Consider the following 6000-nt stretch of genomic DNA (forward strand, 5'->3'; position numbering starts at 1 on the left):
AGGGCCTGACAGATTTTGCCCTCTGAACAAAGGTAGTCTCCATTAACTGCAGTTTCAACATTTCTGGTTTAGCAGGACTGTTTTGGTTTTGGTTTGGTTTGGTTGGTTGGATTTTTTATAGGTAATGGATGTTTTTGCTTGTTTGTTTTAAATTTTTGTCACATGAATGCACTTTAAGCTTTTGAAAAGAAGTGATTGCTATTCCTGGGAGGATTTTAAAGTGGGAATTTTTCTGATCAAGAGAGTGTATGACCTGGTTAGGTGACTTTCAGCAGTGTGAAATTTCAGCAGAGATATTTATCTCTTAAGAAAGCTAAAGCTGGTCTTTTGTTTTTTGTGGAAGAATATATTTCTGAACCATAGATCCCCGATATAACTGAGCCATCACTGTTGAGTAGTGAGCTCCTATTTAACACAGAGAGAAATGGTGAGGAGATGTTGAATAGATAAATGAGAGCTATTGCAGAGACAGTTCAGAAATGGGTGCTCTCTCTCTCTCTCAGTGTCTCTCTCTGAAAGTCTAAAACCATCCAATGAACAACTGAGGCATCCACACAGTTCCCTTCCAGGCACGACGCTGTGCCAGTCTGTCAGTTTATCATCTGCCTCACGCCACTTTAAGAAAAATGAAGAAATGTTCAGAGAAATGGACAGTAATTTCAGAGTTTTTTTGTATTCTCAGGAGTGTGGAATTTCATTCCAGTCGCAGGAGTTAAGCAGAAAGCAATCCATGGTCTTAACATTTCATTCCAATGGTACCAGTAACAGAAACTTTGTCCTTTAAGAAATTGAAGATTATTATCTAGCACTAGACTTTGAGCCAAATCACCCTGTGATAATCAAAGCAGACAATGAAAAAGCTGTATCCACTGGATTTCTTTTCTCATTGTATTGAAATATCACTGCAAACCTCTCCTACACCTTCTCACTTGCAGGTGCTGTAATGAGTATCCATGATCTTTGCAATCATGTGTATTTATTTAAAGGTCCAATTTCTCTTACTTGAATGCATAATTTATTTTTTTTTTGTGCTCCAGTGCAAGACAGACAGAAGGCTGTCACTCTGGAATTCAACTGTGTGCTTTTGAGTTGGCTAATGTTATTGAATTGAAGGTATTGCTCCATCTCAGTAACTGAAGTGCTGTCAGTCCTTCTCAAAACCTTTGGCCTTTACACTGATCTGTGGAAATGGGAGCAATGTGGTACATTAACCGGAACAGTGAAATGTTGCTCTGATTGTAGATTACAGTAAATTCACGAATACAAGCCGCACTGAGTATAAGCCGCATCTCTGGGTGTTGGCAAATATTTCGGTTTTTGTCCATAGATAAGCCGCACACGAATATAAGCCGCTCTGTCGTTCGCAGCGAGGACCCGCGTGCAATTAGTAACAGAACCGTGGGAGGGCGGGGTTTACTGGCTGAGCTAAGGCTGTGCAGGCTCGGCCCGCTAGGGGCCGCTGACGGGGCCGGGTGGCCCAGCCCGGTGCTGCCGCTCGGGGCCAGCCGCTGCTGCCACTGGGCTCGGTCACCCCGGGTCGGCGCTGCCCCGCGGTGGCAGGCAGGGACGGAGCTTCCCCCGCTCCTACGGCAGCGGCGGCGGGCGGGGACGGAGCTTTCCCGCGCCCGTGGCGCCGGCGGCGGGCGCGGACAAAGCACCCCGCCTCCTCCCCGGGCTGCGGCAATGGCGGCGCGCACTTCCCGCCCCCCCCCGGGCCGCGGCAATGGCGGCACTTCCCCCCCGTCGGCTCCCCGGGCCGCGGCAATGGCGGCGCGGCCCCCCCGCGTCCTCCCCGGGCTGCGGCAATGGCGGCACGGCCCCCCCGCGTCCTCCCCGGGCCGCGGCAATGGCGGCGCCCCCCCCCGTCGGCTCCCCAGGCCGCGGCAATGGCGGCGCGGCCCCCCCGCGTCCTCCCCGAGCCGCGGCAATGGCGGCGCCCCCCGCCCCCCCCCCCCCACCTCTCCTCCCCGGGCCGCGGTAATGGCGGCGCCCCCCCCCCCCCTCCTCCCCTGGGCTGCAGCAGAGGAGGAAAGAGAGCTCTCCCGCCTCTCTCCCGCCCCCCGTGCTGCCTGCAGGGAGCCAGGGCAACACGGTAACACTGTAACAATTGCGAAATGCCGGCTTTTACTGGCCGGTGCTTGGCTCGGCACTCTGGCTGGCACGTCTGGGGTTGTAAATGTCAGAAAATTATTAATATATTAGCCGCACCCGACTATTAGCCGCACTTCTGGGTTTCCACCAAAATTTTTGTCAAATTGCTGCGGCTTGTATTCGTGAAATTACTGTAATTCTATTTCATAGTGAATAGGCAATAGCAAGAAGGGGACAACTAATGATTACCAGATCCTATCCCTGGCCCCAAATATATTAGAATTTTTACTAGTTTGAAAACCACTGAAATACAATTACGATGGAAATACATACTGTCATTTTTATGAAAGAACTCCCCCTTGTGACAAAATAATAATAATAATAATAATAATAATAATAATAATGATAATGGTAGTTTGAAGTACAAGCTGTGTGAGACCTGGTTCTGATTTTGCATTCTTCTTCATTGCTATGAACATTGAGAAATTTGATCATAGAAATTAAAACAACACTTTGACAAGGCAGGAGGCAGACCATAATTTAGTTACCAGTGCTAGGCCTTTTTTTGATTTTGGCATCTGGTGTCTAAGTGCCTTCTTTCATAATATTGCATCCTGTGATACCTAGGTTTCAAATGTCCTGCACAGAACCCTTACAATCAACAGCATCAGAACTGATTGATTTTCTGACTTTGGAGCTGCCTAATGTATATAGGATAGAGAATCATAGAAGGAAGCGACCTTTAAAGGTCATGTAGTCCAGAAACCAAGTAGGCACATCTTCAACTGGATCAGGTTGCTCAAAGCCCTGACCAACCAGACCTTGAAAGTTTCCAGAGATCATGCATCCATCACCTCTCTGGAAAACCTGTTCCAGTATTTCACCACCTTCATTGTAAAAAAATTTCTTACTGGCTCCTATTGGAATTTTACTTCCAGTTTCCTAAAATGACTTGCATATTTAAAAAAAGCACCCTGGAAAAGGACCTTGTGCAAAAGGGGGCAGAATATTTTACCAATAGTAAGTTGATTCCTCAGTCTTTTGTTGATGATCAATGATGCAGACTATTTTTGGAATAATTTTATTTATGTGTAGGATAAATGTCTACAGAAGAAAACTAGAGGTGTGGAAATTTGGCAGATGTAATGGGCACACCAGTTGTTGGAAATATTAAATTTAATACATAAATGTGGAATACCTACTCTCTTTCATTTGGGCACGTATACATGAAGGGCACTCATGTGAATCTCAGGTGATGAAGTAATAGGAGGCACTGGAATAACCTTTGAGCTGTTTCAATGCAATCTGGCTCTGACTCAGCAACAGCAGTGACTGCAGTAACATAGAGGCAAAGCACTTTCACTGTAATATTCTGCATGAATGTGCTGCTTCAAGATTTGCTTCAAGTTTTGTGCTTTTTGATGTAGTTATATCCTAAAATTCTGAAACAGTATTGCTGCTCCTTGCTGTTGCAAGGTGTTTTTCCTCTCCCTCCTAATGTATTGCAATGATTTCAAAGCAGACATTCCTCCCCTCCCAGAAAGTGCTAACCTCAAACTGTCTTCTACATTACTGAAGTTTATGATAATGTGATAAGAATGAATGTTCTGATCCACTTGTTTGTAGTTAAATGAGATCTGTTTTGCTGACAATAACAATATGGAGTATCTTGACTACTTCTTTGTGTCTAAAATAACTATCAGGAGCTAATTTTTGTGTTTGCTTCTCTAGCAGCAATAATAGACATTAGCTGACAAATTGTATTGTCACATATGGGTCCACACTAAATCTTTTTTATTAAATATGTTGCTCCACAGCAATCTGCCTCAACTATTTCTTTATACAAAGTTTTTATAAAGCTCTAAATACTAATTTCTGGTTCAAACTATGAATTGGCAAGGCCCTGTTTTATAAAGTCATTGAGAGTTCAGTAAAAACTGCAGGACAGTTCTCTCTTCTCCAGAGAAGATGTGTTTTAGTGTTTGTAGAATGATGTATGTTGGACAGTGAGGCAACTGTCTTTGCTATAGCTGCTTGCAATAAAATGCACATATATACAGAGTTTTCTCAGTAATGCACGTGCAAAACAGATACAGATAGCTCAGTTTTATAATATGCCCGTGTATGATCGTGGTTCACTGAATTTGATGTTTACTCCACTTCTTAAATTATTGCTGTCATCCACTTGCTTTTTTGAGAACTTCCTAAATGGGAATGAACCAATTCAACAAATACTTGGTTCATGGAGTATTAGGGTAATACTTAGACCCATTAACTATTGATTTTAAGAATCAAGTTATCTTTATCTCTGAACTCTCTGGCAAGAGTTGTGTCCTACCCTGAGAAATCTACAATCCAAGACAAGAAACTTGTGAAGATATAAGCAAGCATGTCTGAGATGGCCCATATGAAAACCCTCTGGTCTTGCTACTGTTTTATGCTCAGTTGATAATTGCAAATTGTTTCCTCACTGCTGCTCCAAAAGAGGCATGCTCTACCATCAACCCTCTGCATACATGAAATCCTTGTCCTTAGAACACCTTCCTACTCATTAATCAAATGCATTGGTTGTCTGAAATTATCCTTTTGTTGCAAAGAATTAACTGAGGCTGTATGTTGAAATCAGGACTAGGAAAGAAAACAGTTCTGTAAGCTCAACCACCCTATAGTATCAGAATGAATGATTCTTTATCATCTCTGAGAAGTTCTAAATTAATCTAAGAATTTTAATATAAAATATCATTAAATTCAAGCTTCCAGGGGGACAATATATGCAACACATACTAATCCACTCTTTTATTGGTATAGTCAAGCTGCTCTGACAGCCACTTGGCAGCACCATACTATGCATTGCTCTGTCTGGGTCATGGATGGAAAACTGAGGAAAAAGTGCTTGCTTCCTAGAATTCCCAAGGACATAGCATGGCAAATAATTAATTTCTTTGTACTTCAAATGAAAGTTAATAAAATGACAAGAATTTGTTTTATGGAGGTAGAAGGCACATGCAGCTGCATCCATGCTCCTTCTGCACATGGATGTCCATGGTGCTTCCCCACGTTATCTTTTATGACAGACATGAAACAGAATCCAATGGATTCAGATGAGAGTTAGGTCTTTTTCCAAGCTTATAGTCCTGTTAATTTGCTTGTTCTCCTGGGGAAAGTGCCCTGGACTGTTAAAGCAATAGAGACTGGTTCCTTCTAACATGATACTCTGGAAATATTGCTGAGATGCTTTAGAATGCTGGCATGCCTCTTCCTCCTGTGTCTCAGTGTTTAGGATGGGCCTCTCCTACTCCCACTGGGAAGACTGTACAATATTCCACATATGAAATAATCAGGAATGGATCATAAATGCCAGTGTGCAAGAGGTCAGCTTCATAGCATTGTGTCAACAGCTGGCATTGGCTGTGGACAGCCTGCACACACATATCAGGGTATCAATCTTCATTCTAAAGCAGCTGACCTTTAACAAATACTGATCTCTCTGGGGCAGGGCTGGTGGAAGGAGTGGCTCACCTAATAGCAGATGTTGATCCGAGCTGCTCTCTGGGCTTAAAGCATAATAATTTCAACATTATCTGGTGGAACCTATGCTGAAAGAAAGCATGTAGTCAGTCCAGGTTTTTAGGTTGTGCTAAGATCTTTAGCCACTGTCTTTTCACAACCAGCTTCAATGCTCTCCTCCTATTCTCTGTGACAGGGAAGGACAGGATATTTTGAAATGCTTTTCACATATGGTACCAATGCCTTTCCACCTCTTCTTCACTTCAGACAGGAGTTACAAATTACGTCTTTGTTCTACTTTTTTTCTTCAAGATTATTTGATGTATAACATTGAACACTGTTCAGGTAAAGCAAGAATCATTGAAAGTGATTTATGAGCATTTTTAAGATGACTTTTCAGTA

Source organism: Catharus ustulatus, chromosome 2, assembly GCF_009819885.2.
Source record: "Catharus ustulatus isolate bCatUst1 chromosome 2, bCatUst1.pri.v2, whole genome shotgun sequence".
Lineage (NCBI taxonomy): Eukaryota > Metazoa > Chordata > Aves > Passeriformes > Turdidae > Catharus > Catharus ustulatus.